This window comes from Rhinolophus sinicus, linkage group LG01 (genome assembly GCF_036562045.2).
Source record: "Rhinolophus sinicus isolate RSC01 linkage group LG01, ASM3656204v1, whole genome shotgun sequence".
Taxonomy (NCBI): domain Eukaryota; kingdom Metazoa; phylum Chordata; class Mammalia; order Chiroptera; family Rhinolophidae; genus Rhinolophus; species Rhinolophus sinicus.
Genome location: NC_133751.1, coordinates 208,107,211 through 208,127,476, shown reverse-complemented (window position 1 = coordinate 208,127,476; position 20,266 = coordinate 208,107,211). Strand labels below are relative to the sequence as shown.

The window sequence follows — 20,266 nt, the reverse complement described above, 5'->3', positions numbered from 1 at the left end:
CTGCGTGCGCCTGCTACGCGCGCAGCCAAGCGGTCCTGACCGCTGGGCCGGCGCGGGGCAGCTCTTAGGGACTGCCGAGTGGGGCTGGCCAGGGCCAGGGTCCGTGTTTACAGTCACTACCCGTCCCAGCTCCCTGCGCTTTCTCAACCGCGAAGCGCCCAGGGGCTGGCGCCTGGGGCGTCCTTTGGCAGCCCCGCCCCCTATGATTGGCAGCTTTGGCCGCCAATGGGGTCCAGGACGTATGCGGGAAGGAGGGCAGAGGTGGAGCATCTCTGCCGTTCGTAGAGCGTCTGGCCTGGCGGTTGGCCGCCGTGAGACGAGGGGCGGGAGCAGACTGGGCTGTACCCCAGATCGCAGCGGACCAATGGAAGGACGGCCGGGAGCCCAGGGAGGGCGGGCGGAGGGCGGGGCCGAGCCGTAATTGACGAGCTCTTCATTAGAAACCGGGCAGGAAGGAGGGGCCCGCATGGGGAGGTGATGCAAGGCTGTCGCAGCCAATGGCTGCAGAGTTGCCGGCGGGGGGCGGGGCCTGGGCGACTGACGGGCGTCGGGGTTGGCCTATGAGCGCCCAGCTCGGTGCTGGCGGGGGGAGCAGCATCATGGTTCAACGTGGGTCAATTTTTTGTGAATGAGGAGGGGAGGTTGTGGGGCCGCCGCCGCGGAGCACGGTCCTCGCCGCCGCCCGCGCCGGAACCTGCGCGCCCGCCCGCCGCCCGCCGCCCGCCCGCGCCGCCGCCTCAGCCGCCTGGGCCTGGCGCGCCGCGGCCGCGTCCCTGCTGTCGCCGCCGCCCGAGCGCCCGCCCGCCCGCCCGCCGGCGGTGGTGGTGGCGGCGCAGGCTGAGGAGATGCGGCTCAGGCGCCCGCCGCCGCTTCCCCGCCCGCCGCCGCGGTAAGCGCAGCCCGGCCCGGCCCGCGGGCCATTGTCCGCCCTCCGCCCGCAGGCCGCCGGCCTCCACGCCCCCCGCCGCCGCCCAGCCCGACAGGTGGACGCCGGGTCCGCGCCCCCGGCCCAGCCCGGCCCGGCCCGTGCGCCCAGGCCGCGGGCTCCGGAGCGCGAGCCGCAGCCCGTCCTGGACCTTCCCTGCGGCCCCGAAACAAAACGACGGCCGCCGCCGAGGCCGGTGGGGGCCCAGCACGGCCGGCTCGCCTCCGGGGGCGCGAGGCGCCGCCGCCCGCCCGTCCAGGCCGAGCTCTCGGCAGGTGGGCCGGGGGCTCTCCGAGCCCGGCGGGCGCCGTTTATGTAACTTTGTCAGGGCTGTGAGTTTGCAGAAAACGTCCCTCCCGGGGCTCGCGGCCGGGGTGCGGGCCCGTCGGGGGTGGGGTGCTGCCCGGGACCCCACTGGGCTGCCCGCAGGCTTTGCACAGGCCGAGATGCGGCCGGTCCTGCCGGTGATGGGAGTCGCGTTTCCCGGCGTTGCAAAAACACCGTGGAATTATAAAGCACATTAGCTCGTATTTAGTTAACGCTGAATTATTTGACGCTGTTATAGCAGGAGACCGTGCGTATCAGTTGGAAAGGCCGGGGGTGGAACCCCGTGTACTCATTTAATGCACATCGAAAATTTGTAATAACTTGCAGCAGCTGATATGAGTGTTTTCTTTATTGCATGTTGTAAATTGACCTGCTGTGACACGGTTTTCAAATAAAGCGTTGCAGAAATTAAACTTAAGTTATTTTAAAACTAATGACTTTCTTAACTAAACCCTGATTGCATTACTGTAGAGACCGACCTAATTGCTTGCTGAGAGCAGCTCGGCCGCCCTCCGTGAGGACGAACGGGCCTGGGCAGTTACTTGGCTTCCTCTGCTTTCCGCACTCAGGCTTTTCTGTTTATTCCCACAAACCACCTAATCGTGGACGGCCTGGCAGTAAACATGTAAACAGCCTTCGCCCAGCGCCAGCCCCGCAGGGTCGCGGTAATACTGATGGGTTTGCACCTTGGCCTGGTTTCACTTTTTCTTTTGTAATGCGATCGTGGTTGCCTGGAGTTTTAATTGCTTCTGATAATTCTGTGCATTCTGTTAGGGACGTGCTTTGAAAGCTGGTTTGGTGTTTTCACAGTCCAGCCAGAAAAGGTGGTGCTGACTGGGGAGAGGGAGAGCTGTTGAATTAAGAAAACTCAGCTGCTTGTACACAAATATACACTACAGCAATTACAAAGCAACAAAAGTTATTGCAGAATTTTGCAGTAACTATGGCAACACAATTACTCTATTATAATTGGAAATGCAAAATGCTACCCTGTTAGAAGTTTCATCAGAATGGAGTTTGGGATATTGAAAATACGTGAGATTTAAATTTTTTTTTTTTCAGGTAGCGCCTGAGAATTCTAAAGTCTGTGTTCAGTTATCTATTTTTAAGACTGATAAAGCTTTCCCAGATATTCTACTCACTTGGATCTGTGGCATCTTTCCCCAGAACTCACATTTGTGTGGGAGGGAAGTATTTTCCTGCCTTAAAAACACACACCCTGACACATTGTGCGACTTCTTCAGCTTTTTGTGTTCTGGGCTTTTATTTTAAAGACCAAATACCTTCCTAAAGAGAGCAGTAATCACTCAGAAAAGAAGCAGGGTTTTTGGGGCAGGCAGATGTGACACTGTCCTCTTCAGGGTACTTCTGCAAGAGTCGCTGGCCCCAGGGCTGCCCCTCGGGTGTGCGTAGGGGGTGGATGACTGTAGGCTCCTTGTCGGCCTCGAAGGCCTAGGGACCAAGGACAGATGTGGCCTGAGCAGCCCTGAGCCAGAGAGAATGTTCTGTGGTCAGCAGCTTTACAGCTGTGCAAAAGGAACACCTCCTTGGGGGCTGTTACTGGAGCAAGATCCACAGAACATGGCACCCTGGCCAGGTGCCGCTGGAGTAGCAGCTCTCGACTTCCAGTGGTCAGAACCTGTTTTACTAGGACGCCCCTCTTGATGTTTACCAGGAGGACTAGTTCTGGAAGTTTCCGCACATTGTGGGGTTGCTGCAGCTTAATTTCGTTATAAGTCTTTCCTTTTAACTCCTGCATATTTATGCCCAGTAATCGACTTCCATTTTCCAGCTTCATTGTGAGGTTTCAATGCAGCATGAATGGCTTTGAATTCTCAGCCTTTGATGTTGGGGGTAGCACCAGAGGAAAGGGGACTTGGTGCCGTCTTAATTGCCGGAGCAGAAGAAACATTTCATCACTCCTGCAGAATTTGTCCCTGCCATTCTCTATTGAAAACGGCTGGGCTCTCATCACTCCCAAGCTGCCAGGAGTAATAGGTTAATACCTGCTGTGGGGAGTGGGAGACACACAGGGAGGAGCAGGCCCCAGGCCGGGCCAGGTGTTTGGTCCCTGGGCCAGCATCGATGACTGCAGCTGGAGAGACCAGGGGCCCAGCCTACATGGAAGCCTGGGCCGTTGAACCGCGCCCTGCAGCCTGTGAATGTGGGATGAGTCCCTGCCCTTCTTGCCGGAGGGCAAGTCCCTGGCCCTGGGGTGGGGGCAGCGATGGAGTTTGGAGGGGGTTTCTGTTTCAATGTCAGATGGTCAGCATGTGCTGGGCAGTGCACTGGGCTTGGTGCCTTTGGCCTTGACCTTAGAGAGGAAGGTACAGCACCTTCTGGTTCAAGTCCAGTGAGGGCCTGTGTCAGAGTAAGGCTGCTTTCTATCACACCTGTCATGGGCGTGCACAGTGTTCTATCACACCCGTCACGGGCATGCACAGCGTTCTAGCACACCTGTCATGGGTGTGCACAGCGTTCTAGCACACCTGTCTCGGGCGTGCACAGTGTTCTATCACACCTGTCTTGGGCGTGCACAGAGCATAATAACACACCTGTCACAGGTGTGCACGGAGCGTTCTATCACACCTGTCCCGGGCGTGCATGGAGCGTTCTATCACACCTGTCACGGGCGTGCACAGAGCGTTCTATCACACCTGTCATGGGTGTGCACGGAGCGTTCTATCACACTTGTCACAGGCGTGAACAGAGCGTAATAGCACACCTTTCACGGGCGTGCACAGAGCGTCCTAGCACACCTGTCACGGGTGTGCACAGATCGTAATAGCACACCTGTCACGGGCGTGCACAGAGCGTAATAGCACGCCTGTCACGGGCATGCACAGAGCAATTCTTTTGGGGAAAAAGGGCACTGAAGCAAGGTCCGTGAGTTCTTTTCATAAGGTCATGTTGTCTTGGGCTTATGTGAACGAGGAGAAGGGGTGGCTGGGGCCCGTTCGGGGGTGCACGATGGGCTGTGGCCTCTAGCCACTCGAGGCCCCTCTCCTGCCTGCCTTTACTGACACTCCTCTTCCTCACTTCCTGCAAGGAAGGTCCAGGGCCCTACCTGGGTTGCCTCTGCTGTGACCCTGCAAAGCACCGCGGGGACACGTCAGCATCTATCAGCTAGTGCAGAGAGCAGAATGTCTTCCCTGGTGAGGAGTTGTCACAGTTGTCACTGCGACACAGAGAGCACCTACGCCAGGCCACATGCCATGTAGATCCCATTTCTGTCCCCACAGCCTTATGAGGTGGCTACTACTGTACCCAGTTGGCAGAGGAGGGACCTGAGAGAGAAGTGAAAATGGGGCGCCTGGTACCCCCAGACGTGGTGTCACGTCCTAAACACTGATTTCCTCTCTCTGTGCCTCTGCTTGCAGGCCAGTGATGGGCTTGAAGTTGAAGGTTAGTGTCACTGAGTCATTTGGGAGAAGATGGCAGTTTGGAATTCCTTCATGGATTCAGTGTGGAGCTCACCTTTGCTGGAGCTGTCGGAGCCGCCACCGAGCTTCGGGCGAGCCTGGGAAGGCATTCCGGCCTTCTCAGGCTGCCTGCTGCTCTGTGTGTGGCGTTGTAGAACTGGGAGGGATCGAGCTTAACAGTCACGTGGGCCGGGATTGTGCACCTGTGCTTGGATCTCACCTGAGGCTGCCTGGGGGCAGGTGAGGGCCGTGCAGGACACTGGTGCCCCACGTCATTTCAGCCAGAGCTGTTTGGCCTTCCCTGTTTCGTCTGTACAATTACCTTTGAGGTTTCACTGGAAGAAAGCTCTCCAAGGACCAAAACCTTTGAAAAACCACTGATTTAATCTACTCTGATAACACCAAGCCTGAGACCTTAAAGAGAAAATATTGACAGATTTAACAGTTTAAAAGTTAAAGAAATTCTCTTTGGCAAAAAGACTCCATAAGTGAGCTTACAAGACAGTGAGAAAAAAATCATACAACGTGTTATGCCTGTATGAGCTTCACAGTCAATATGTAAAGAGCTTTTATAAACCAACAAGAAGAGGATGAACATCTCTATTGCAAGATGAGCAAAGCGTATACGTGTGCAAATAAGTCACAGTGGCTAATGTGAAAAATAGCTTTGCTAGTCGAAAAATTCAGCTGAAAGGAGATCCCATTTATGCCCATCGTGGTAGCAAAGGTCAAGTTTGATAATACCCATTGGTGGTGACGCTAATTCCTACCTTCTCTGGTTTTTGTGGAATGGAAGTACTAAGTTGCTATGTAGAAAGCGCTTAGCGTAGGGCCTGGCGCATGGTACGCACAGTGTGTTGGCTGCTGTTATTTTATTACCAGCTCTCTGGAGAGCAGATGATAATAATTACTCTCCAGAAAAATGTTCTTTGTCAAAATTGGAAGTGGTCAGCCTCCTTGCCCCAACAGTTCTACTTATGGGGTATTTGTTTGTAGGAAAGGATATGAATGCAGGATGTCCGCCACGCGCGGATGTTTTCTGCTTCGTATTCATCGCAGCGATGCTTATCTGCACGCACCGGCCCCCAGGCGCAGCCGTGCAGCGCTGGGAAAGCAGGTCCGAGCAGTGCCCAGGGGCTCCCGTTGGGTTTGAAGTACTTGAGTCACTGAAGTGATCCCGGTGGTCCTCTGGGTGTCAGGGAAGTGGGCCGTGAGGGACTGGGCTTGTGTTCTTATAGAGAATGGTGTTGTATACATTTGTGCTCTAATTGTGTAATACTTTTAAAAAGAGGGCTGATGTTTCCATCAGGAAAAAAATGCTCTTCAACCCCATTATTTATAAAGGAGAAAAAACAAGTCCTCGGGAAGTTGATAAATATGCTTAGCATTAGAAGAATTCAGGGGATTTGTTTCTCTGACTTGCTTGTGAGCTCTGAGCAGAACTGGCCTCCTGGGTCTGGGCGTGTCTGGTACAGTTCGTGCTGCAAATGGTATCCTAAGTGGTCTCGACAAAAAACAGGCTTGTAGCCTTCGTTTCCTCCCTCGAGCCTGTCATGGCTTCCCGTCGTGCTAGTCTGTGTCCCTGGAATGCCTGTCTAATGCTGGCCTCTAGTTACCAGCTTATCTGACAGTACTTATCCTGTTACTGCGTGTTAGTCCCTCCCTGCTTGCTTCCGTGCTCGCTGTAAGCCCCTTTGGCCTCAGGGCCTTTGCACGCACTGTTCCAGCTTTCTGGAACTGCCTCTCTTCACCTCCCTCTTCCCCAACCCCTCAATCTCTGCTCATCCTTCGGTCCCCTTCTAAACATAAACCTAACATCCTTCCTACTTGTTCCTAACAGGACCCAGTTGTGTAATTTCAATAGCTCGTTGTGACATTAGTGGTTCAATGTCACCTCCCTTCCTCGGCGAGGGCTTCATGCCTGCTCTGTGCCCAGTGCCTGGCATTGTAGGTGCTCCACGAAGGAATGAATGAATGAGTCTCTGAAAGAAAGGCCCAGCTTAGGCCCTGGGTGGACAGCCTGGCTGCGGACTGGTCCTCGGGCCTCCCGGCACCCCGTGTTTCTGCCTGTTGCCTGGAATTGCCTGTTTCCTCCCCGCCTCAACCTGGGGACTCCTTGGTCCTGACTTTGGAGATCACAGCCTTTAAGTAGATGCCTTCAGTACAGGGAGTGGATTCTGGAGGCAGCGAGGAGTGAGAGGAAGGGTCTCAAACGTTTTGCTGTCAAGTGCAGACAGGGCCGCTGCGTGCGCCTGGCCAGTGCACTGGCTCGCCCTTGGCATCTGCAGATGGGCCTGGGCCCCCCGGGGTTCCAGGTGGCCACCGCGGCTTTTATTAATGGCATTTTCCTGTTTGTTTCTTACTGGAGTTAATGACATAGTTTAATCATTTCTTATTTAACCTCATAATTTTAATGTGATACCTTGATATGGTTGCATGTAAACATTTTGGCGTCTGCTCTTGTTTAAAAACGCAAATGTGGGCCTGTGTGAGTTTACTATTGTTTATGAAGTTTTCCGTGTGTGAGTCAAGTGCTTTTGTTGGACTGACGTTTGCGCCTGAAACACTAACTCAGTTCTGGGGCCTGAGAGCCTGAGCCGCGGCCTCGCCTGCAAGTATTCGTCAAACGGTGATGGTGATGGGACTGCATCTTCCCTGGGGAGGTGGAGCGTGTCATCTGCTTCCTGTGGGAGATGTGCTGCAGCGGGTCTTTCCCAGACTCTTCCAAGAGAAGTTTGGTGACACCCCCCCCCCCCCCGGGCCTCTCTTTGCTGGGGGAACGGTGGTGGTGTGTTTGGGGCGGTGTTTCTGAACCTTTCTATCTGGTCAGTTTGTTCTTTTGTCAGTCTTCCCGGGAGGACTCCCGGCAGAGGCCGAGGCAGGCCCTGTGTCCCCCAGTCTCCATCAGGACTGGCCTCTGCCCATTGGTGGGGATGGAGGAAGGTGACGGACACAGGTGCACAGGCCACGGGAGGCAAGAGCGGGCTGGGCACGGCCATGGCCCTTCCAGCCAGAGCTGGAGGTGTGGGCCCCCCAGGGCCGATGGCGGCCCCGCCCCCAGGGCTCCAGGGCTGGGGGGCTGCAGTGCTGAGAACTGATGAGCTGCATGGACGCCGGGGTGGCGGCCGGGGGCGCGTGTCCAGGGTGGACTTCCCTCTTCTTCCCACACACCCAGTCTGCTCACGTTTCACAGAGGTTTCTGAGGCTCCTGCTCCATCTGTTTCCTGCCATGTGCTGTGTACCTGGCCTCTCGCTGTCTAACCCGCTTGAGGTGATGTGTTTAGGGACATGGGTGTGCACAGCCCCCCCAGGAGGCCCCCAGGTGGCCTGGGCGCAGCCAGCCGTCTCCAGAGCTTGTGGCTGCACTATGGTGCTGACACTGTGAGGAGGGAGGGGAGGGAGGGCCCGGCCCCTGCGGCCCTGAGACGGGGCCACATCCTGAGGAGAGGTGGCTGTTTCCTTCCTTCCTTCCTTCCTTCCTTCCTTCCTTCCTTCCTTCCTTCCTTCCTTCCTTCCTTCCGTGTTACTGAGAACTCTCTTGTAGGTCCAGAACTCCCTGGAGTAGCTGTCAGGACCTGAGCTCCATGGGAGTCAGTGAAGAGAACATTCTGGAAGGGACCTGAGTCAGCCTCTAATCCAGCTGTCGGTTTTATACATAGGGAGTCAGAAACTGAATCCCAGCCCCACCAAGGCCAGGCGCTTAGAGCATTGTGAGGAGCTTGGTCCCAACCCCCACCTCTGGGGCTGTGAACACACAGGAGAGCTGCAGACATACGCGGGGCTTGTGACCCTCCAGTGCAGGGGCATGTGGTTCATTAGTGAATGTTAAGAGTATCACCACGCTGGGGGTGGGGCTCAGCCCCCGTGGCCTTTACAGGGTCACAGAGAATTGGTCAGGAGGCACTACAGTGGATTAAACCCTCTCTGCTTGAAATTTCCATCAGATTTTGCACTGAAAAGGTCCTAGTAGGTGGTTTCAGTCCCCATTCTCCGGGAAGCCTTTCTTTGCCAGCTTAGGGGCTGGGTTGGAATTCCTTCCCGGGCCCTGCCGGGGGCACTGACGTTCTAACTTCAGGCCGACGTCAGTCAGTCTCGCCTTCCCCCAGTCGGATTGTTTTCCTTTAACTTTGACTGTCCAGCCAGGTGAGCCCCTCCCCCAGGTGTCAGCTTGGGCAGCAATCGACCTGCAACCTCCTAAGTCATTCCTACTTCAAGCCCCGAGCAAGTGTGGGCTGGGAGGCCTGCCTCGCTCTGGGCAGCTGGAAGTGGCTGCCTCTGCCCCCAGGGGACGAGTGTCCAGGTCGCCTCCTGGCCACCTCCCAGGGCTGATGGAAGAGTCTGTCAGCTTGAGGGCGCTGCTGTGTGTGGCTCGCAGGCCTGGCCATGGTAGCACTGTCCCACTGCCTGGGTGATGCGTCCCTAGGCCAGGGGTGCTGAGATCCATGAGCTGCAGCGATGGACATTTCTTGGCAGGTCTTCACTGCCCATAGCACTAACTGGGGTTCTGGAAGAGGGAGCTGGCCGGGACGCTGGCTGCACGTTGCAAAGCCAGTTGCAGGTTTCCCTGCCCGTTGCATCTCATTTGTCACTGAAGGCAGGGTGCCTGCAGGACAGAGCGTTCCTCCTGCTGCATTGTGGGAAGGCCACTCCCCATGGCAGTAGTGGCTTGAGGGACCCCGCATGGCCTGGGTGCTGGGGTTCTGGTGGAGGGGGCTGCAGGCATGGGGCTTGCTCCTGGTGGCAGGGCCATGGGGCAGTGCTCCCTGGTGGGCACACGCTCCACGGTGGCCCCGTAGGTGTGTATGCAGGAGACAGGTGTGGCCGTGCTGTAGGACCAGGTGGCCTCTGGTGGATGGTGGAGCGTGGAGGCAGGAGACCAGGTTCGTCCTCCCTGGGATGATGGGAAAGACACTCTAAGGGAACCTTTGTGAGCGGCTCTCAGTGTTGAGCGGGAGGCTGTTTCGGTAGCTCTCGGCCAGCTCAGGCCTCTCCAGGGCAAGGTGCTGCAGGGCGCTGAGGGGCTTGCCTCCCGTAAAAGTGCAGGTGAGGGGAGGGTGTGGTGGGGCTTGGTCCAGACCCTCTACAGAGCCATCAAGGTGGGCTGTTCTCAGGCCCTGCCGCTGCTCTCAGGCTGCACACCTGCTCACGCCACCACCAGACAGCGTCTTTGACCCAGCACAAGTCTGGGGTTCACGCTGCTTGGTTTGACTTAGGTCACTGCCCACCTCTGAACTGTCCCTGTGGCCAGGGGTGTGGAATGTGCTCGGTGGCTCAGCCTCTTCCAGAAGCTGGCCAGGGAGCGAGCTTCCCCCGGGTGTGGAAGGAAGGGGAGAGAGCGTGGGTGCTGAGGGGGCCAGCGGACAGCGCCCTGCGTGGGGCCCCTTGCTCTCAGCAGTCCTGACAGCAGCTCCTGCCAGCCTTTCTCGTGGGCCAGCTGTGCTTGGTGCCCTACTGAACGCTTCCCAGGCCCGGGCTCATGGAATCCTACTGCAGCCCTGGATGGATGGCAGGATGGTCCCATCCACAGAGGGGAAAGGGCGCCGCCGGGCCTGGGAGGGAGGCCTTGACCCAGATGCTGGAGCACTGGCCTCCCTTCCGCTCTGTCTTCCTGGGTGTACCCCGGACCTGCAAGTCAGGGTACGTGGCCAGACCTGGGCACTTGGCAAGGTGGGCAGAGGTCAGGGAGATACCTCCACTCTCTTCCGCGGCCGGCTGTCTAGCTGGATGCCGAGGCCCTCGGGAAGGGGGCATCGGAGTGGGGCTGGTGGGGCTGCGAGGTGGGAGGGGCTGGGCTTCCCCACGTCTGGGGGTGCTTCCTGCTGACCTGTCCCACTGTCTGGGCAACCCCAGAGGACCAAGGCACTCATCTGAGGGTGCTCTGGGAAGGGCTTGAACCCACATCGGCTCCTGCCCCAGGCAGAGGGGGACAAATGCCGAGGGTGTCCTGAGAGGCAGAGTGAAAGTCCGGGCCGTTCCGGAATCCCTACCACTCACGCCTGCCTCTGCAGGCAGGAGGTGCTCTGGGGTCGGATCGGTGCGCTTCCCACCTGCCGCGTGTCAGCCAGTGGTGGTGGCCCAGCTTCCCGCCCCTAGGTCTTCTCAGCTGCACTTTGTGCCGGGGAGGACCATTGTCAGGACCAAGAGGGATAAGCAGGAGGCCGGTGACCCAGCTCCGAGACCTGCCTGGGCGGCAGGTGGGAAATACTATTGCCCTGACTTGGCCTCACGTGCCGTGGGTTGGGGAGGCCCCCGGCCAGCTTCATCTATGATGCGTCTTCAGAGCCAGGTGCTGTGCTGCTATGAAAACGATCTGTTAGTCCTGTGGCCCCCTGTGGCTCGGACGGCCTTGTCACCCAGCTGAGTGGTGGAGCTGCCGTCTGAAGCAGAAGCGCGGCGGCCTGAGGGTGGGAGTTGGGCTCCGTGCCGCGGCCTCTTCCTCTCGCTGCTTCTCACCGGTGGGGACGTGTGGCACAGCTGTCTACCCCCAGGAGGGAAGTGCAGGGCTCGTTCTGGGTGCAGTTCTGGGCCAGACGAGCTGAAAGGGGCCTGGGTGTGCGTCCTGCAGCCACGTACCCGCTGCCCCATGGCATGTACCCTTCTGCAGGCCTCAGTTTCCTCTTCTGCACCATCGGAACAAAGTACCCCTGGCCTGGCTGAGCTGTTGTGCAGTGTCCCTGACAGCTGACGCCCAGGCCTGGCACAGGTGTGCTGAAGAGACGCAGTGGCTATTCCCTGCCACATGCCAGGTGTGGAGGGCGCCCCAGCCAGGGCACAGGCAGGGAACCTGAGACCTGCACGTTGCCCCCACCCCCAGGGAGGTCAGGGCCTGTCACCCAGGTGGGAGGGGTGGCCCTCCTGGGCGTCGTGTTGGTGCCTGGCAGGCCTGCCTGTATGGCAGGGCTGCGGCTGGAGGTGACCTCTTGGCCTGGGTGGGCAGGAAGATGTCCCTGCCCCTTGCTGGCCTCTGGGGCCACCCCTCCTGCGATCGCTGGTGCTCATGGGCAGGGCTGCTGCCCCAGCAGTGCCCTCCTCCTGGCCATTTGGTACCAGTGCCCTTCTCCCCTCTTCTCCAGCCCACAGTTCAGTTGTGGACGCACAGTCCTGGCAGGCCCCTCCCCCACGACAGGCGTGCATGCATGTACACACATGCACACACATACACGCATGCACACACACGCACACACACGCGCGGCAGCACATGCCTGTGTACACACGTGCGCACACACGGCGGTATGTGTAGCCTATGAAAACCGGCCCCTCTCGTGATTCCTGTTTGGCCGCTCGGCCACTCAGTGTGTTCACACAGCACCTAATGAGGAGCAATGGGGCCTCTGGTGACGGTTGGGGTGATGCAATTCTCCCTCCATGGAGTGCAGTTGTCACTCAGTTCCTCATCTCTAAGGCAGTTCCTTTGCTTTGGAATCCTTGCACGTTTGGCTTTCCCAGGACAGAGGCCGTGGGCTCGGGATGGTAGAACAGTTGTTTCATACGTGGGAGCCTGGCAGAGGGGCTGGGGGCTGGGCCCCTGGGACACGTCTCTTTCTCCTGGACTCTGACGGGGGCTTCTTAGGAAAGTTCAGTTCCTCCTGCTGCTACGTGTGCTGGTCCCCTGAAGGCACCCATTTTCCTCGTTTCACAGAGTCATGCGGTTCCAAGGCGCAGCGGTCTGGTGCTGAGTCCCCAGAGAAGTTGCACTGGAGGCTGCAGCCTATCGCGCAGCCAGAGGCCCTGAGCTCGCCCTGCCCCCCGGTGCCCACAGGCCCTGTTCCAGTGGAGGGCGTCCCCTTCCTGCACTGCAGGCCCCGCAGCCAGCAAGACCTTGACAAGGGGCATGGGAGCCATGTCACGGTTCCTGCAGCGGCCTGGACACGCCCCGGCTGTGGTGGTGACCCCTCTAGCTCCTTGTTCTCAGTTTGGCTCTCAGCGCTGGTGGCCTTGAGCTCCACCGCCGGCGTTCAGCGCCGGTAGTCACCCAGAGCCTTGCTCCCCGAGTCCCCACTCCCGCCCCACCACGTACACCCTCGTCTGACTGTCAGCCTCCTGCTGCCCCGGTCCTGGCACCCCTGCCAGAGGCCGTGGCTCTCCGTTGTGGGTCTTTGGCCTCACCCGCGGGGTTTCCAGGGCTTGGTCCAGCCGTCCGTCCCCAGGTTCGTCGTCCGTGGCCACAGGGCCCTGGTCGGTCCGTTTGCTGTGCTCGTGGCCCCGGGTCCTCACGTACGCCCGTGTCAGGGGCTCCCAGGCAGTGACAGAAGACTCTTGTGCCTCTTCGGGTGGCTGGTCAGCTCCCTTTCGATTCTGTAGCGATGCAGGTGTTGCAGTGCAGCCTCCCTGACCCTGACCTGCTTCTCCTGGCCTTGTAGTGAGTAGGGGGAGCCGCAGTGAGGGTCTCTGAGTCCTGGTTGTCCCTATAGAAATTGGGGCTGGGGCTGTGTCATTGTCACCGAGGCGTGGCCCTGCTGCTGAGCGCTGCTGTCACGTGGAGTTGCAGGACTCCTCATAAGGTCGGGTTGAGACTCAAGAAACGTGGCATCCGTGGCCCCCATCCCCACTGTCCACCCTGTCTTCCGGCACCTCCCACCAGGTGGGCAGAGGCAGAGCACCCACTGCCGGCTGTGAGAGCTGGGAGAGCTCGCCGCCGGAACCCCTGTCCGTCAGTCCTTGCTCCCTGCCCAGCTGCTCGCCCTGCATGCTTGAGCCTAAGGCCATTTTCTTTGAACGCATGGTGGGAACAAGGTCGGGAGGCCCTGACTCAGGGAAGCCGAGGGTCAGGGCTTCTGCCTGAGGCCTGAAGTAGAGCGTTTGTCAGGGGGTCTGGGGAGGAGGTTTCCTTCTGCGGCAGGAGGGGGCCTGGGCTTGTGACCGCAGCCTGGGAGACTGAGCAGCAAGGCCCAGCTGGGCCAGGAAGACGCTCTTCCACGGCCGCCCCGCTGCCTGTGGCCGCAGAGCTTCTACGTCCTGGAGCTAGAGAGCTGATTAGCATGACCGGGCCTCTCAGCTCCTGCAGCCCTCCTCTCAGGGGTCCCGCCCGAGTCCTTCCGCTTGGCCGGCCTGTCTGGCCTTGGCCTCTGCTCCTCGCCCCACAAGCAGGCTCTTCTGGGCACCTAGAGGCCATGAGCTCTCGCCTCACTTGTCTGCGTGATTTCCACTTCTGGCCTTTCTCCGTTTTCCAGGCTCTGGGATCGCCGCTGCCCCAGCCTGGATCTGGGTGTGGGGGCTGTTGGCAGCCTGGCGGTGCTGCGTCACTTGGCCCAGGAAGGAATACATTGTAATCGACTTTCAGGCAGCCTGTCACTGTGTCGGATTTGGAAAACGGACTTTCCTTTGTGGCTTCACTGAGGACTGTGGACTTGCTGTGGATTTCTGTGTCGTTCTCGAGAGAAGCCGGGTGCTTCTGTCGAGCCTGTTGTTGGGGCCGCATGGCTAAGAAAGTGCCCCCTGTCCCTGCCCCTGCCCCCGTCCTGGCCCCCATCTGTGCCCTGGGTCCCGGCCGTCACTGCAGCAGGTCTGTTCTCCAAGCTGGCTCCATCTCCTGGCAGCCGCCTTCGTGTGTTTCCTGAATCCTGACTGACAGACAGGGAAGTTCGCTCACATACTGTCAGACCTCAGAGCTGAAGTGTGAAGTGCAGGGGTCTGCGTGGCAGCTGAGCCCTGGCGGGGCAGCGGGGGCAGTGGGGCGTGGGTGTGCAGCTGGCGAGCCGCACGGTTATGTAAAACGCCGTAATGTGGACACGAGCACACACGTGACGTGGACATGTCTGGGAGCAGGATGAGTGGACATTTCCCTGGGTGTTGTAGATACAACATGAGCAGCTCCAGGAAGCTGCCGCCCGGCGTGGCGGGCTCCTCCTGGCCTGGCGCTGCCCGCGTGTGCCCTGGGGCTCATCCCGGTGACCGAGCTGGTCAGCACTGCGTGGTCTGCAGGTGCAGCACCACAACCTATGTAATGGGGATCATTTCTCTCGTACTGCCGGAGAGTTTTTGGTGAAAGCATTTCCAATATTATTAATATTAAAGGAACTAAGTTGGGAGACTAGGTCAGCAACACAAATAAGCAGTTACTGTAATTGGGAAAAATACTCATGATTTAATTTGCATACGTGGCAGCAGCATTTTTTAAATGAGTGCCTTGATAATAAAAGACAGACTGAGTGTCACAAATGCAAGCAAATAGAGAAATCCATTAATTGTCCTACTCGGGTTTTAAAAAAATGGTGCTCCTGGTTTTTTACAGTGACAGTTTAATAATTCACGTACCTAATTTTGATCCGACACATGGGCGCGTGCCCTGTCTTGCTTGGGAAACCAGCTAGTGTTGGTGTGATTCTGTGCCGTGAGACGTCTGAGGAGGGGACCTCAGGTGACATCAGAACCCGTCAGGGCCATGTGCGATTTGCATCCCTCTGGCTGCTCTGGCGCCTGAGTAACCCTGGAGTGTCCTGTTGTGCCCAGTGAACCAGGCTTAGGGGGTGGAGTGTGTGTGTCACATGAGTGGGGAGGGGGTTTGTGACATGCCCTTTGCTTCTCTTCTGAGGTGATTTGGATGTCACTGGGCCGAGGCTGAGAAACACGCCATATCCAGTGCCCGATATACTAGCATTTCTTTCAGCGTTAAAGTAAGTGACGCTGCGTTCGGGTGGACCAGGCGGGCTTGGTGCCACCGCACAGTCATGTAACTGAAACAGCGCTTTTGAAGCCGCTTCAGACAGGTTCCATAGGTCATTTACCAGACGGGGGAGGAAGTGAAGGCGGCTCTCAGTCACTCCTTTTGCATGTGCATAGAATACACCGTGCTCTCCTTTCCCTTTCTCTTCCAAATTGGAAAAATGGGTTTCCAGTCCCGACTCCCCAGCACTGACGTTTTCCTAGCTGGAGCGTGTTTTGAGCAGCGGTTGTCAGATCACACAGGCGGTGTCCCGATGCTGACGACAAGAGACAGGAGGCTGCCGGGTGGTAAGTGGCCGTTTCAGGATGTGCTGAAACGCGCGCCAGGGTGACTCGTCTCCTGCTACTGCTCAGCCACCTGCAGCTGCTGAGTTTTCCTCGTGGTGATGGAGGCAGGCAGTCCAGGGAGGCAGTGCCTCGCTCTGAATTCCTTCCTCAGGACAGTGCCTGCTAGTCACGGGTTCAGGTGACAGCCCAGTGACCATGAATATAAAGGTTCTGAGCTGTGTGACGGGGGAGCGGGTTTGTTTAGTCACTTGCGGTCAATTTCTCTGGTTGTCCACACAGACATTTGTTTGTGCCCTCATGTCCTGCAGATGCCACCAAACCATGACTCTGTTCAGTTGTGAGTGGCCCCGAGCGCTGGGGAGTTTAAAGTGGTGCATTTCCTTATTTTCTGAGACTGCATTGCAAGGCCACTGGAGAGTGACAATCAGCGTGCTTCTGTTACTTCGGGGACAAAGAAGGGAAATAGTCCACAGAGTAAACGGGTTGGCAGTTCCCTGTGTGTGTGTGTGTCTAGCTTTTAAAAAAGAATTTTTATTTTTATTGTGTCAGCAGCGCCTGACATAAAATCACGTCTCACCCGTTTGTAGGTACCCGCAGTGTTAAGTCGGTCGTGCTGTGCGGCCCGTCTCCCAGCCTTTCTCATCTCACAAAACTGAAACTCTGTCCCCACGCAGTACTGATTCTGTTAGATTTTAAGAGAATACATACTTCTGGCAAAACACGAGGTTGCTGCCAACCCCCCGTGTGGCACAGGGTCGGCTGACTCTAAAGGAGACGTGTGTATAGACGGTCACTATACACAATGTGTGTGACGCGTCTGTGTGTGCGCGTAGTGTGTTCACATCATCACGTGTGGTAGACAAGGGGACGTGTGCTGCTGACGTGCTGCCAGCTCTCGCGTGTGCACAGTCAGTGGTTAGGTTGCCGTGGGGTCGTTTTCCGGTGGAAAGAGGAGACGAGATGTTTCCTGGTCACTGGACAGAACTGGGTCCGCAGGGAGCTCTGTTTCCTGTTTGGCCGTGACCTGGGGCTGGACTGTCTGGCTCTGCTCAGGCAAAGGAGAGCTCTTGAGTGAACGAGGGGGCCTGGGGACAAGGGTGGGGACCCCAGGCACCAGTGCCCGTCACGTGACCCGACCCTCTCTCCCAGGTGCCCAGGGCTCCCTCCCTCCCTTGCATTTCCCGTCAGCACTGGGCAGAGTCGGCCCTGGCCCCGGGCCGCTGCCCCCTTGTTCCGAGTGCTTCACTTGTCGCCCAGCCCTCTTCACCCAGACACTGTGTCTGCCTGCTGTGTCCTTCTGGCAGCACACGGCCCACAGCCACTGCGTAGGATGGCGGGGGGGGTAGTAGGGTCACCGTCCATGGCTCAGTCGGCCTGCAGGGCCTCGTGAACAGGCTGCTGTGGGAGCTGCACGTGCCCACAGGTCCCCCAGCTGCTGGCAGAGGGGCCACTCTGGGACCAGTTTCCCTGAAGCCACCACTGCCACCTGACACTTTGCCTCCATCCAGTCTTTTTGAAAAATAAGGGAAGTTTGAGAACCAGGCACTTTCGTTTCTGTAGAACTTCAGTTTCCAGAGAAAGCGAGAGGTCCCGGAGCAGGCGAGGTTCTCAGTCTGGTGTTTGCAGGTCGCGTCCCAGCTTTAAACATGGTGGAGAATTGTGCCTGTCGGCCCCGGGCTGGCCTGCGAGACCTGCTCCAAGGCAGAGCCCGCATCCTCCAGTTGGTGGCCTCGCCACCTCTGGGACCTTTCTGCCACGCTCGCACACCAGTCGGGACGTGCTGCAAGCTCTGTGCCCCATTAGAAGGTGATGGTGAGAATGGGTGGCACTGGGCCCCCTGCCCGCTCACCCCAGGGCTGGTGTCGCTGTGCCCCATGTGGACCATGTGCTGCCTGTTTGTGGGAAGGTGAGGCCAGACACAGAGGGTCACAGTGGGTCCCGCCTCCCCTTACTTGAGGTGACGGAGACATGGGGACATCTCCGCACTTAGGCCCCGTTGGTGATGGAAGGACATTGGGGACCGGGCGCAGTGAGCTGGACAGGGTTGCTTTGTTTAGGGGGTCTGGACTGTGCAGCTCCACCCGGCTGTGTGTGGACTCCTGTGAGATGGACGTGGCCCCAGACAGCTGAGGGCCTCCTCATGCCAATGTGGTGAGAACCTTGTGGGCCCAACCCTGCGGGGTGGTCAGGGTCTATGAGGACAGCACCCTGTCATTGGCCTGCATGGACAGCTTTGCTTGGCAGATGGCATCACACCTGTGCTGCTGGGACACACACAGGCAAGGTGAGGCTGTCTGCTGACGTCGTCCTCAGCTTGTATAGCCCAGGTCAAAGGCGACTGCTTTCGTGAGAAGACGGGAGAGCGAGAGGAGGTGGTGACATTTGGAAGAAGAATGGCTAGCAACCAAGATGGCCCGTCCCCAGCTGCAGTGTGGCCCAGGCTGTGGAGGGGCCGGCGCTGGGGGCCGTGCTGTGCAGGCCGGGATGTGTCCTGCAGCCCGTGCGTGTTCACAGGAGTGCGTGTTGGGTTGGTGGCCACTTCGCGGCTGCTCGGAGTGGTGAGGAGGTGATCTCTGTCCAGGAGGGGCTGACTCGGAGTACCTTCCCCTTTCAGTGAAGACCTCGTCTCAAAATGACCCCATCTATGAGGCTCTGTGTTGCCTTGTCGTCGCTGGGCAGTCATATTTTGTTGTGATGTCACCCGGGGGACCAGGAACGTTTTCCCCTGGGCTTGTTCCCGGGACGGGGTTGGGGGTGCAGAGGGATGGTCCCACCAGCTACAAGTTTGCATTTTAACAATTTGTAACATTTGTAACATCAGTCACATTTTAACAATTTTTAATAACAGTGTCGCATTTTAACAATTTGTAACATTTGTAACAGTGTCACCTTCTAGTGCTCTGCTGGGTTTCCCATCATCTTGGCGGTATAATTGACAGATAACATGTATACATTGTGACCTGAGCATCTCAATCAGGTAATGAACAAGGCCCTGGCCTCACTTAGCCAGTTCCTGTGTTGGACACGGTGTTATTAATTACGGTTAGTAATGTCACCACACTGTACATCAGTCTCCTAACCGGGAGTTTGTACCTTTGGCCCACATCGCCCCAGGGCCCCCACCCTAGCCCTGCCTGCTATATTTTAACCTTTACTCAAGTGTGGTTACTCGGCCTGTAGTCCCAGACAGCGAATGGGGCTAGGAAGTGTGAGAGTCCAGGGCAAACGAAACGATTGGGGGGCAGGAGGGCAGGACGTGCCTGGGCCCCGCTCTCTGGTCTGAGCCTGTCAGGGTCGGTCATCTCCCTTGGTCCATTGTATGCAGCGGTCCTGGGTGTGCCTGGGGAAGGCAGTGGTGCTGGCAGCAGTGGACACGTGCCTTAGGGCCAGGCTGTTCAAGAGTGCATGTCCCTCATGGCATGCAGCGACAGCCCAGAGCACAGTCTAGAAGGTTCTGTCCCGGGGCAGGAGGGTGGAGTACCACTGCCCAGAATTGGCCGGCCCGGCTGTGGGGCCACTGAAGCGCACGTGAGGCTGTGTGGGAACAACACAGTGAGATGAGAGTGAGCCCCGGGGCTAGTAACGGGGATGCAGTGACAACGCGTTGGTGGGGGCATCTTCTCCCACACTCCGTCCACAAGGGACGGGGCCCGCAGTCCAGGCGGGTAGTAAGTGGTCAGCTGGAGCGCGGGGCCCCACAGTTCCCTGGATGCCCAGCCTCCTCCAGCCTCTGGGGTGGCCCGTGGAGAAGGGCTGGCAGAGCTCGGGGCCGGTGCCCAGCTGCCGACCCGGCAGTGAGCCCCACGAGACTTCTCCTGTGACGGGCTGTTGGAAGCTTGTGTTGGAGACGAGTGTACTGTGTGGAGTCCACAGAGTGGAGGGGCCTGTGTCCTGTGCCCTTGCTGTGCCGGCTGCGGGAGGTGAGGCGGGCATGTGGCATCCACCGCCACTTTGTAGGCGGCTGTGAAGTGTCGCCTGCCTGCGGTCAAGTGGTCCGAGTGCCAGGGGAGTCTGCGTGGGGGACACTTGGTGCTGGTCCTGGGGCAGGTCTCCACCTGCCTCCCCTCAGGGGCCGCCTGCTGCCCTGGCCTTGCTATTAGGACAAGCGGTGAGGGGTCGGGCCCAGGACACCAGGCCCAGGGCAGGCGTCAGGGCCTGTCTGGGGAGTAGGAGGGTGGAAGGCCGGGCTTGAGCCTGGGGAGCAGAGGCTGGTCACGCCGGCCACGCCGCCTTCCACTCACATCAGTGACGCCCCTGCTTCCCCCTCCTCCCTCCTACGGCTGCTCTGCCCTCGTCGCCGTCCCTCAGTGCCCTTCTCCCATCAGTGTCTGTCGTGGCCCTCCAGGCCCTCTTCTTACTCTGCACGTCCGTGGCTGATCCCGTGCAATCTGCTGTTTTCAGTCACCGGCCGTAGGACGGCTCCAGGTCTGTGGGGCTTGCTCCCATCTTTTTCTTCAGCCTTAACCTTGCATCTTCAGCTGCCCGTGCTATCTCCCCAGGTGTCCCACAGACACCTCGCACTTCCTGCCTTCACTTCCCGCACCATCTGTTCTCCCTCCCTCCTGGGACCTTAGGGACTTGTCTGTCCCTCTGCCTCTGTCTGGCTTTGGGCAGAGTCCGTGACGCTCTCAGGTTGGTTGTC

At 58.4% G+C, this 20,266-nt stretch overlaps 1 protein-coding gene across 4 annotated transcripts in view; it reads left to right on the top strand.

Annotated features, from left to right (window-relative positions):
* The first annotated feature begins 622 nt into the window (after positions 1-622).
* Positions 623-20,266, top strand: part of HDAC4 (histone deacetylase 4) — a 288,740-nt gene continuing 269,096 nt past the window's right edge. For 3 of the 4 annotated variants that reach the window (XM_074316018.1, XM_074316014.1, XM_074316007.1), the window contains exon 1: positions 624-889. The gene's annotated coding sequence lies outside the window, so the exon portion shown is untranslated. Of the gene's footprint in view, positions 890-20,266 lie in introns of all 4 variants that reach the window. The other variant, XM_074316010.1, reaches the window with a different exon arrangement.